This window comes from Ambystoma mexicanum, chromosome 9 (assembly GCF_040938575.1).
Source record: "Ambystoma mexicanum isolate Mex_15411 chromosome 9, UKY_AmexF1_1, whole genome shotgun sequence".
Taxonomy (NCBI): domain Eukaryota; kingdom Metazoa; phylum Chordata; class Amphibia; order Caudata; family Ambystomatidae; genus Ambystoma; species Ambystoma mexicanum.
In genome coordinates, this window is record NC_090931.1 from 1,328,813,936 (window position 1) to 1,328,827,230 (window position 13,295).

Below are 13,295 nucleotides of genomic sequence, written 5' to 3' on the forward strand. Positions count from 1 at the left end.
TCTATATACAAATGTTCAGTCACTTGCGTGGCCTCTTGCCATTACTAGTCTCCCCCAGCAGCATTGGAACTAGATTGCACATGAAGCGGCACCTTAGGGTGCTGGCAGAGATCCCTATTTGGCAGTGACAGATGCATTGATCTGACTCTGGCCCCTATATGCATTGAATTGTCAACAGCATGCTTGCCTGCGTAGCCTCCGCAAAGTCTGAGATGCCCTCCGCCAACTCCCTCACCCTTTGTCTGATGGCAGTCAGGGCAGCAGATGTAGCAGCTGCCTGTTATGAGTCCTGTTCCATGGTACTCACTATCCTTCATGTGCCACCCTGGACACAGTCATGGATGGTTTGGAGTTCCTGGACAGGCACATATGGTGCTGCTCCATGGTGTCCAGCCTCCTCAAAAAGGCATCCTGTGATGTCTGGGGTAAGGGTTGAGGGCTATGGGCAGGGCTGGTCATGAAGGATGGTGAGCCATATGACCTGCCATCTGTGTCACCCTCCTGTCCATGTGGCTGGCTGTCCCGCTCAGGTGACAAGGGTGAATCATGGGCCAGTTGATGGGTGTGTGCACAGTGATTTCTTTGATCCTGTCAGCAGCTGGCTCCCCTGTCAAAACCACAAGGGAGGTTGCAGGTGCCTGGGTTGTAGTACCTGTGGCTGTGCCATCATCACTGCCTTAGATTGCTGTGTGGCGCTGCTGGGCCCAGGTGTCACAAACCTGCCCTTTTGTCTTCCCTTCCCGTTGCTGGCCGGTGCAGGGGTGGTGGCTGTTGGTGTTGCTCTGGAGGCCTGGCCATGCGATGTAGATGGGCATGCATCCTCCTTTTGAGTCGCCTGTGACCCTGTTGGGTGTACAATAACATGCTGTTAGTCAACATGCATATTTGTGTATACTTGTGCGTGAACTTTCTACTCACACATGCTACATGGTGGAGGCATATCCTACACATGTGGTCTGGATGGTATAGTCGATTGCAGGTCAATGCATATGTCCACCGCAAGGTGAGGGTACTGTTTGCTGATATTTGGTGCCCTCAACTCCTCAAGAGGGTTGGCTCTGAATTTGTGGTCCATGTGTCACAACAACATGGGGGAGGCTTGCAGACCCATGTTGCTGTAGCTGCGGTACTGTATTGCAAGGGAAAGAGCACAGTTCCTGTGCTTAAGTGGGAATTCAATCATTTCAACTGAGAGCTGCTGCTATACCAGACTGAGGGAGCCTTCTGAAGACTGCCCCATGCTGGTATGGCAGCAGTGCTCTGTTGAAATGAGCTAATCCCGCTCAAGCATGGGGGCTGGGCATTTTCCAATGCAATAGGAAGCCTTCACCACACCAGCAAGGGGGAACCCTTGTTAAACTACTTCAAGCTGGGATGACAGAGGGGCTGTTGTGGCACCCCAGTCAACTGGCCAAATCACCCACATCTGAACCCTGCTCTGCTTCTATATGCATTGGGTGGTGTTTCCTTTGGGAGAAATGCCATGTGGTGGCATCTTCCCCTGTCCATTGGGCCCATCTATGCTAAGGGACACGTGTGGGGTGATCATTTGCCCAGTACATTGTCTGGAGAAGATGGGGGACATTCAAACTCACCAGATTGGACTTGGCTGCTAGCTCCAGCCTCAACACTCCCAACTCCCTCTGGAGCTGGCCTTTTCCTCCCCTGGGGTCAACACAAGGGAGTCCGCTGTGCCACCTCCTGAGGCTGATGACCCCTGCTGGTATTTGGGCAGGAGGAAGTAGACCCTGGCCTTGAGGGCATTCCAGTGCTTCCGCAGTCCTCCCCACCTCGTGGGACTGTGCCCACAGCTGTCACCTTCTTACTGATGTCCGCCAACCAGATGGCTGACTTTCGTTGCACCAATTTATTGCTGTGCCATTTAGCTCCTCAGCATGGGCAAGGACCTCATCAGTGAGGACCTGCAGCACAGCCGCCCTAAACATTTGCTTTGTCAGCTCGCGGTCTGACCCCCTCCCCTTGGATTTTTCCTCAGACATGATTCCACTGTCCTGTTGGTCTGGATGGCTACAGGAAGTGGTGGATTCAGATTGTATTGAGTTTTTCAAGATGGCCTCTGCCGCTGTGCTTTCTGTTCCGGTGATGACTACATTGCCTTCAGCAGTATTTCCTCCAGCAGAATTAGCATTGAATGTATGGCAGAATACAGGCGAATTTACCATTGTGTACTCAGATTCAGCGGTAATTCCGCCAGACAGAATTACTGTTACAGCCAATTGTGGGTGCGCGCTCCTGCCAAGTTGTAATACGGCGGCAATTACGCCCAACACTACAGCGGTAAGGGTAATTCCTCCGGGGACTGAATTACCACCGTATTACCTCTCAACTCATAATGGGCCACTATATCTAAACACCAGCTGACATAAAATCTGGAACCGACCAAAAGAATTCAAAGATTTCGCCCTCTTAAGGTTAAACCAGCTTTTAAGATAATGTAGCCAACCTTTGGTTACCTTAAGAGAAAATCCTAAATACTAACTAGATAAAGTTCATGTTTAACACCCTTCACAGCAAATTTGCAATTCATAAAACAAAAAGGATACAAACAAACAGTTCTTTTATCGGCCACAATCAGTGTTAGTACTTATAAGTTCCAGAATTAGTTGGGGCAGTTCCACATAATTGCAGTTTTTCAAAAAGTTAACCATTGTATATAAGCAAGAAGAAGTATCAAGGTCAAATCATCAAATTGCCCAATCCTTTAACAGGTGCGGGTGGAAAAACAAATACAAATGTCAGGACCCAGGGTAAGTAAAAAAATGCCAGGCCAGGACCAGAGCCCACGCAAGCAGTCTTAAGGCACACGAGGACCAATGACGGGGTTCCAAGACATAAATGACACCATCATGCACAGTACCTCAAGGGAATGACGACCATTTGAACTATATCTCATGCGATAACATATCAGCTAGAAGTGGTCGGGAGCGGTTGGGAGCAGTGCTCCTCTACTTTTTAAACAGCATGGGGACAACGTAGAACACACACAAAGAAATTAGGCAAGTCCATGTCTCAATTTGGTATGCTGTAATGCAATATGTTTGGACTTGCTGCTTGCACAGTGTTAAAGGCAGTAAATCTGCTCAAACATTGTGTTGGCCCACAGAGCCTATATGAGCCCGCCACATGCACCACAGACACTGCACAAGCTGCAGCACCCTTAGCAGCATGTCTTGCCACAGTTTACGGAGTTGTCCAACTCCAGGCCTCATGGGTCGGTATCCTGACAGGTTATCAGGATATCCCTAATTAATAATCACAAGGAAAAAGGTGTATACATTTATTTATTTTATTTTATTTATTTTACTTTTACATTTGTAAAGCACATCAGCCCACGGGCATCAAGGCGCTGTTGCACGACCAGTTGCAGACAGGGAGGAAACATAGAGGCGGGTACAGTTCCTCATGCTTAAAGTTCATACATTTAGAATCATTGTATGCAAATATATCTCATGAATATTAATGAGGAGTATCCTGAAAACCCAACATGGATCTGGTCCTAGAGTCCTGGAGTTGGAAAACCCTGGAAGGTCCTGGAATTGATGTCAGCCAGGCTCTGCTTCCCGGAGGTCTTAAAGGCTTCCTGCAGCATCCTTGATAGCGGGGTGGAAGGAAAAATGAAAGCAAGTGGCAATGGAGTAAAGACAGAGAGTATGAAAATGGTGTAGAATTTAAGGAAACATAGAAGGGCTACAATAAAGAGCAAATAGTAGAGATAGAAGAAGAGAGAGAACGAGGCGTAAAAGGAAGGGGATTTATAGAACAAAAAAGCACGGGTATGTCTAAAACAAAACAAGAGGGCATTTGGAATGAGTAATGGTTGACAGGTGAGATAAAAAGAAAAGAAGGAAAAAGAGGGAAACAAATCAAGAGGGAGAGTGGTGAGATACATAAAATGGGCTGGGCAGCAGTTGTGTGTCATACAAGTGAGCTGCACAATGTGCATGGCAGCGCACTTTGTTTATCCTGGGCACCTTATTGCTTGAAACTTCTCTGGATCTAGGATCCCTAGCTATAAAGTCCTGTGGGTGACATGTGTCTGCTTCTTGGCCTGCCTCTCCTGAAACACTGCGAGGAGGCGGTGGGCACAGGCCCACCGGAGGCAGAGAGATGGCTTGGCACATCAGTGCTGGTGGGAGGTGATGCCACCAGCAAGCTGACCACATAGCAGTTGCCAACCGTGATTGCACCCCCTAGCCTGCCCCCTGCCACCTTCATTTCTCATGCCCTGATCTACTTCCCATTGATAGCCACCCATTCCAAGTCATACAATTCAATGAAAGAGCTTTCAGTCAAAACCCATATCAATGCACAGCCATCTGGAATATGAGCCAGTTGAGTTAAATGCAAAATACATCCACATAAAAAAAAAGAAATAAAAGAAACATCTTAAAATTATAAATGTAATGTAAATATTTAAGTAAGAAATAAAAACGCGAAAGACAAGAAGGAATCACAAAAGAGACAAACAATAAAGAATTATGAAGTAAAGGGGGGCTTCTTGGGGGCAGAACAGCAGAAATGTCCACCCTTAGGATTGAAAACAAAAACACAACACAGATATTCAGTGAGATGCTTAGAGGTGAAACCGAACTAAGAACATTGATCTGAGGAGGGTGCACAGAGTTGTGCTTGCAGTGTGATGAGTGTGATGGATGAGATTTTTATTATTATTATTATTATTATTATTATTATTATTGTATTTATTGAGTGTAGACCTGACTTTGAGAAGCAACTGAGCGCTTTACAGTGGTGTACAAAAGTACAGATGCATAGCGGGGTGCTTTTCAGAGGTAACAACAGACTAGATATACAGCGGGGAGGGGATCCAGAGGGGCATGGAGGAGGGGTACAGCGGTGCCGGGTGGCAGAGATGAGAGTGGCAGGCAGCATCTAGCGAGTCTGGTGGTTCCGAGAGGCGATGTGATGGTCTAGGAGTTGAGGCAGAGAGATTCCTTAAATTGGTGGGTTTTTAGTTCTTTTCTGAATTGTAGGATTGTGGGAGCAAGTCTGATGCTAACGGGGAGGAGGTTCCATAGTCTTGGGGTGTAGGCAAATAAGGCTTGTTTTCTGTTCCTTTCCTGTTTGCAGCAGTGGATTTCAAGTCTGCACATGTCCTAGCTTCTGGTGGTGCGCTGTCTGCCGGAGATGCAGAATTTCTCTGTGAGTTAGCTGGGTGACTTGAGGGCGACTGCCTTGTAGATGATACAGCAAGACTTTAAGGTGATTTGTGCGTGCAGTGGGAACCAGTGAAGGTTGATGAGGGCTGGGATGATGTGCTTGTATCTGCATAGACCCTTGAGGAGGCGTGCGGCCACGCATAGCACACTTTTCAGCGGCACAAGGGAGGACGATGGGAGGCCTTTGAGGAGTGCATTGCCCCCACCCAGGTGGGATAGGACCGTTGTTTGAACCGTGGATCTAAAGCTGTCTGGAGGGAGGAAGGGCTTGGCTTTTTGCAAGAGGGAGAGCCGATACCCAGCTGTCTGAGCTGAGGTGGGTGCACAGAGTTGTGCTTGCAGTTCGATGGTTGAGATGTCATTGAACTGAGGTGGGTGCACAGAGTTGTGCTTGAAGTGTGATGAGTGTGATGGTTGAGTTGTCTTTGAATTGAGGTAGGTGCACGGAGTTGTGGTTGCAGTGTGATGGTTGAGATGCCATTGATCTGAGGTTGGTGCAAAGAGTTGTGCTTGCAATGTGATGTTTGAGATGCCAGTGAACTGAGGTGGGTACACAGAGTTGTGGTTGCAGTGTGATGGTTGAGATGCCATTTATCTGAGGTGGGTGCACAGAGTTGTGGTTGCAGTGTGATGGTTGAGATGCCATTGATCTGAGGTGGGTGCAAAGAGTTGTGCTTGCAGTGTGATGTTTGAGATGCCAGTGAACTGAGGTGGATGCACAGAGTTGTGCTTGCAGGTTGAGATGCCATTGAACTGAGCTGGGTGCACAGAGTTGTGCTTGAAGTGTGACGAGTGTGATTGATGAGATGTCCTTGAACTGAGGTGGGTTCACAGAGTTGTGCTTGAAGGTTGAGATGCCATTGAACTGAGGTGTGTGCACAGAGTTGTGCTTTCAGTGTGATGGTTGAGATGCCATTGAACTGAGGTGGGTGCACAGAGTTGTGCTTGCAGTGTGATGTTTGAGATGCCAGCGAACTACAGTGGGTGCACAGAGTTATGCTTGCAGGTTGAGATGCCATTGAACTGAGGTGGGTGCACGCAGTTGTGCTTGAAGTGTGATGGATGAGATGTCCTTGAACTGAAGTGGGTGCACGGAGTTGTGCTTGAAGGTTGAGATGCCATTGAACTGAGGTGTGTGCACAGAGTTGTGCTTGCAGTGTGATGGGTGTGATGGTTGAGATGTCTTTGAACTGAGGTGGGTGCACAGAGCTGTGCTTGCAGGGTGGTTGAGATGCCATTGAACTGAGGTGGGTGCACAGAGCTGTGCTTGCAGTGTGATGGTTGAGAAGCCATTGAACTGAGGTGGGTGCACGGTGTTGTGCTTGCAGTGTGATGGTTGGGATGCCATTGAACTGAGGTGGGTGCACACAGCTGTGCTTGCAGTGTGATTGTTGAGATGCCATTGAACTGAGGTGGATGCACGGAGTTGTGCTTGCAGGGTGGGTGCACAGAGCTGTGCTTGCAGGGTGATGGTTGAGATGCCATTGAACGGAGGTGGGTGCACAGAGATGTGCTTGCAGTGTGATGAGTGTGATGGTTGAGATGCCATTGAACTGAGGTGGGTGCATGGAGCTGTGCTTGCAGGGTGATGGTTGAGATACCATTGAACTGAGGTGGGTGCACGGAGTTGTGCTTGCAGTGTGATGGTTGAGATGCCATTGAACTGAGGTGGGTGCACAGAGCTGTGCTTGCAGTGTAATGGTTGAGATGCCATTGAACTGAGATGGGTGCACAGAGATGTGCTTGCAGTGTGATGAGTGTGATGGTTGAGAAGCCATTGAACTGAGGTGGGTGCACGGAGTTGTGCTTGCAGTGTGATGGTTGAGATGCCATTGAACTGAGGTGGGTGCACAGAGCTGTGCTTGCAGTGTAATGGTTGAGATGCCATTGAACTGAGATGGGTGCACAGAGATGTGCTTGCAGTGTGATGAGTGTGATGGTTGAGATGCCATTGAACTGAGGTGGGTGCACGGAGTTGTGCTTGCAGGGTGATGGTTGAGATGCCGTAGATCCATCCACGTGTGGTGGGCGTTGCAAGTAATTTCATCTTTGTCCCAGGGCTGCTCAATGCCGAACCAAGATTAGCCACTAAAACAGTCAACGTGTCCAAGCAAAAGAGGAAACTGGAACATTCAAAGGAGCTCTCGGAAAATGCCTGTTGGTGCCAAATGTTTACTTAGCATTTTCTCAGAAATGTCAGCAGGGCTTAGGGTGATGAAATTCGACAGCAGGAAGTCATTAAACTTAAGCAATGCCTCCCCGCAGCCGGCCGTGCCACTAGCTGCTTTTTCACAGTCCAGCCGCCCATGTTTCCTTTCCAGTGAAGACATTGCAGCACGATCAACAGAAAGGGTAGTATTAGCCACTTCCCTAACACCTTGCTATAACGTTTGGAGCCACACAACACTCAGTGTTCTGTGCAATTCTTGAATAGCGCTGCTCGCCCATGGGCCTCCAAGCGCAGAGAACAGAACGGGACATACTAACAGGTAGCAGAGCAGGGCAGAAGCATCCTGGGGTGAAGGAATAGCTGGGCTCAAAGCCTAGTCTGGGTCTAGGTTGAACAGATGGGCTTTAAGACGTTTCTTGAACTCACTACAGGACTTACATTTCCTGAGATCGAACGGAAGGTTATTCCAGGATAGGGCAACCTGGACATCAATAGTAGAGCCGCCAAAGGTTTTAAGGTTATACCTTGGGTGAGAGAGTTTTAAGGGATCCTGGGAGCGCAGATTTCGGCCTGCTGGGGGAGTTGCAAGACGATTCATGAGCTATTCAGGGGCTTCCTTGTGGACACATTTATAGGTCAACGAGAGTACTGACCCGATGCTTGATTGGATGCCAATGAAGGCTCTGTCTAGTGTCAGTGATGGGTTCCCTGTGGGAGCTCTAACTGCTCTGTTTTGTGTGACCTGCAGGGCCTGTAGATTAGTCTTGGATGTCCCCACTAGCAGAGCATTACATAACTCTAGGCGCAAATTAACTAGCGCAGTGGCCAGAGTAGATCGGTTTTTTAACGAGATGTAGGGGCGAAGGCAGCTCAAGAGTTTAGAGATGTGTACACATGACGGCCGGACGCTAGCAACATGAGGCTTCATGGAGAGTTCTGCATCGCGGACAGTATGACGCCAAAGTTTTCACTTTGCTTGACACTTGAATTTGGTTACCAGCTGTGGTGAAGCTCTTGTATTCTAAGCGGTATCTTTTTTAGTCTTTGTCCGGATGCTAGAATCAACAGTTCAGTATTTTGGGATTAAGTGCAAGCAAATTCGTGAGCATGCAATCCTGAATGGCATTGTAAATGAGATTAATGGTATTGGAGTCAGTGCTATGATATCGGTCAACTCGGCAATGATTTACATGTCATCAGTGTAGTTCCCCACCTGAACACCCACACTATCAAGTAGGGTGAGCAGTGACATGAATACATGACCTCTGAGGAACACCACAGATGGTCAGCGTAGGTACTGAGCTAGCATTCTGTTTGGCAACCCTGGCACTCCTGGAACCAAGAAACGAGAGAAATCACTGAGCAGCCATATTGGAGCAGGATGCCTGTTCACTTACCCTAATGACCAGCAAGGAGTGGTCAACCAAGTCAAAAGCTGGAGAGCAGACTTGCCGTTATCTATTATGCTGGCAATGTTGGATTTGAGATTGGTCATAGCTGTTTCTGTCCTGTGCCTATGCCTGAAACCTGAGTGTTGCTGGTTCAGGATACAGCTACTTGGCAAAGCTAGATAACATTTGGTTAAACAGCAAAAATCAAAGCAGAAACAGCACATACTAAGGTGAGTAGGAGTGAGAAATCCTAATGACCTATACATTAAGATGTGAAAGAAAAAGAGGTGTCCCCTGAAACCCTGCAAGGTCATTTCTGTGTACGTGGGGAGGTGAGGGATATGAAAAGCAGTTAATATCTAAGTCAGAATAATCACAGACTGCATTGATGCCATACGAATGGGAAATGGTGCGATATAAATTACAACTACAATGCAACACAGTACATTTGTGGACTCCAGAAGGATAAAGGCACTAGTCGCCCTAGACCTAGAGGAATAATTAATACTTCTCTGAGCAGCAACTCCTTCTGTCTCTGGGTAACGTATAGAAGGTGTGCCTCTGAGAGATCACCTGGGGTTCCATGTGTCACCCCTATGATCACATATGTGACTCACAGTAGCTGTCTTATTGCTGCTTGATTTTGATTTTGAAATCCCAGTAAAACTCGATTATCTGACACCAATGGGAACCCAATCATGCCATGTAAAGAAATAAACTGGCTACTCGGATGCCGATTATCCAACCGAGCATTTCTTCTCTGTTTACTCTCTGTCATCTGGAGGCTCACTTGCCTGACCTCAAAACGTTGTCATACAGACTTTCCTTAAAGAGAATCGCACTATTGCTGACAGTGGCAGGTGGCAGCTAATAGAGTGTTCTGCTTAGTAAGGTGCCGGATAACACATAATCTACTTTATATATTATGTTTACACCTATGCTAGAATCAGGGTCAAAGACTGTGTGATGTAACTTCTTATAAAGGCACTCTAGTCAAAGGTCATGCGATGTCACATCCTGTGATGTCATCAGGAAGAAGACAGGCAATTTCTGCTAAGATTTAGGTGCAGTGAAGCTAGTGATAACAACTTTTGGACATAGTGCAGAGTTTTTGGGTGTGTGTGTTTCGAAAGGTAAGTCCCAAACACCCATTTTCAGCAACGTTATTAACTTAACATACCCTTATTCCTTGTCATACTGCAAGTAGACAAGACAGGTTTAATTGCCAGGTAGAAAACAAGGTCCAAGGATTGTTAAATCACAGAAATCGACAGAAGACACTAACCCCATCAATCAATGAATCAGGATTTTTCAACAGAAGGTAACAAGAAAACGTACGAAGATCAAAGGTATTTTATTGATATAGGTATGTTCAATAACAATTAATTGTGAGGCACAAAATCTATAAACAGGCAAGAAAGATTTGAGAAGCTCTGAAAATTATTATTAAGTGTTTCACCGTATTTCCCACGGCTCCAACCTATCATATCCTCGCCCATCAGGAACGTATTGGGATGCGCAAAGGATTTGCACAATTGGACTATTGTAAGACCAACAGCAACCAATCGGTGGGACAGTGTGAGTGGAGAAAGTCATTGTGGATTGCCTTCTGCGGGCTGCCTTTTTGAGTGAATGCATAGAAAACGAAGAAGGCAGGGTGCACCAAAAGAGGGTGTCTGGTAAATGAAGGGGAAGATTGAAAAAAAAGAAGGGACTTGCAGGGGAATCCCCGGTGGAAAATAATAATGGAGTCACAGTGGTGTCCTCCGAAAAAAGAAACAGCCCAGAAAAAGAGAATACACAAGAGTGCAAGCCAAACAGGGGCAGGGGGTGCAGTCCGGGAATGTGGGAGTAGGGGTGGGAGTGTGGAGTGAGATCTCCCCCATATTAGAAGGATCAGTAGACGCATCCATTTTTTTAACTTGGTTGCACAGGTCTTGTAATGAGAACATATTTACATTTCTAGGGATTCTTCTAATTGAAGAATGACACCTATTTAATGATCCCTCCAATACAACAATCCCGCAGCTCAATCTGAAACAAGAAACAGGCTGTTTTAATCTGAAAATGTAATTTAATTTTCAAATTAAATTTACAAAAAATGAAGGTGTTTCCCTAACTTATAGTGGGCACCAGAAGATTGTTCATAGGAAGGAAAATGCAAACTTCTTCCTGATATCTCAATAATGTTTTTAATTTAAATTCGTTCAAACATCATTATATAGAAAAACAAAAAAGAATGACTATACTAGACATAAGCGGGAATACATCATATGTAGACACACACATTAACATTGTTTCATTTCCCTTTTGTGAACATCAATCTACAGTACGGAATTATTTCTACCTGACACTTACCTCTCAATTAAATGAAAAGGTAAAGCAGTTCTCAGTACAAAGTTGGAAACAGAACACATGACTCAGTTCCTCTGAAAGCATTGGCAAGTATTGTGTTGGCATTTGAGAAACATGTGTCTCTGATATAGCTCACCTATTTTTGGACTGATTACAATCTAAAATGTTGGATATTATCAGTGACAAACCATTGACTCCCAGCATTTTCATAGATACCAGTGGATATCTTTTGTGATGTTGAATTGGTTGGCAATAATTTGAAAGGCTTTGGTTCAGGAATTCTGTTTCTTTTTTTAATGCTGGGATATCAGCGCCTAAACTTTTCACTGTTCTCAGTCAACCGGGATCACCCTCACAACACCCTGTTCCACGTGTTCATTAAGAAATAGATTTCCATTACTTTATCGTCTATGATGGACACCAATCATGAGGACATGTCTGTCCATATTTCAGTTGGATATCTCTCAGGCCTCTGCAGAGCCCAAAATTGCTGGAGAAGAGGCGTGTTATTGTGACGCTACTTAGGGTTTCAGTATTAAATATAAATCACAAAGTCAAACACCTAGCACTATTTTCCCACTTTCAGTGCTACAGCTTTAAAACAGGATTGTATGAGATATTTGTAATTGCTCTCTCGTATTTAATTAATTCTCAGGGTGTTTGCTTAAATAATTTAGGATCATGACACTCACTTCTTGTTTGTTTTTCAAAAGCCTAGAACAGGTAAGAACTCTAACGGACCTCAGACAGCTCCATAATGTAAGCTCTTCCTTTCACTCTGTGCACCTACTCCAAAGATCTCTTTCAGGCAATCTGGTCATGCTTTGGAAAAAGGCCTCTACTTTCAGCCCCATCTGGAAAAGGCCTCTTAAGAGTTCCCAATCAGCTCCTTCCTTTTGGAGTCCAAATCTGCTTCTCTCCTGTCAGACGGGCTCCCTTACTTTTTTGTTTGCTCAGAACTATTCTTTCTTCTGATGTTCTTCAGTTTAAATGCTCAGCAAACTCCACTTATGCAGCATTTTTAAACTGGCCAGAACCTGTGACTGGTTCCCTTCTCTTCCTCAGACCAACCAGTGTCCTCCTCATTGCTTTAATTGGCTCATTCAACTCTCAGTGCCATAAGGAATTGTGTCAACTGTGAACTAGCCATCCTATCAAGGATGAGGAAAAATACTTGGACTGGTATAATCATCGTACATATAATTATCTGTGTTTTTAGGCGTGCCTTCTGAAGTGCGTTGGTATAAATTATAACATTGACAGATGGGGTCTGGTATGCTACTGAGCATAGTCATTTTTTACTGATGCTGCTGTTCTTATCAGGGATTACTGTTCGTTGCACATGCTCTTTATGTTTCTTGCAACTATATGAGCATTTGCACTTTACATCATTTGCTGCTGCATTACTTGAATTCTTCATAACCAGTCCTCTTTGAAGATTTGCACATTTTGCTGCTACATGCACCTGCACTTTCAGCAATTGTTGCGATTTAAGCATTTGCAACTTATACTATTTGCTGCTGTAAGCACTAGCGCTTTACAGAATGGGCTTCCTTTTCAGTTGCATATACCTGGTTGTATGTGTTAATATTCATGGACCTTTATACATATGTTCATAAATGTGTGGGTATTGCAATCTTTTATGTTCCATGTTTCATTGCAATTAGTATTTTGGAGATTCAACTCCTTTACAGCAGTTAATCAGTGCAATCCTTGTAACATCAGGCAGCATACTTTGTACAGCTTTCCATTCCAAGATGTCTTCCTGGTTGCCCTGTGTACCATGCATTATGTGCAACTGCTAATGAAAGGGAAAAGGGACCACATTGTATTTATGCATCATGTAGCCAACCTTAACATTGTGTGATCAAGCACTTCATAGTGTGAAAATCATCACGTTGGGCTCTCAGTCCTTGTAAACCCATTTTTATGATACACTGCCCGAGATATTATTCCGTGGATCGGTGTATTTTGTTGGCTTCTCTGACCTGGGAGTGTGGTCCTGCCACTTTATGCTGCTTTGTTTCTTGTTTTATAATTTCCTGTGTGGACATTTGACATCCATGAGAATTATATATTCATATACATTAGAATATTCTGTATCGAGAAATATTGGTTACATTTCTGCCATGTCATGCATAACAGAGTTATTAAAATATGCAAATGTAATATTTCATACAT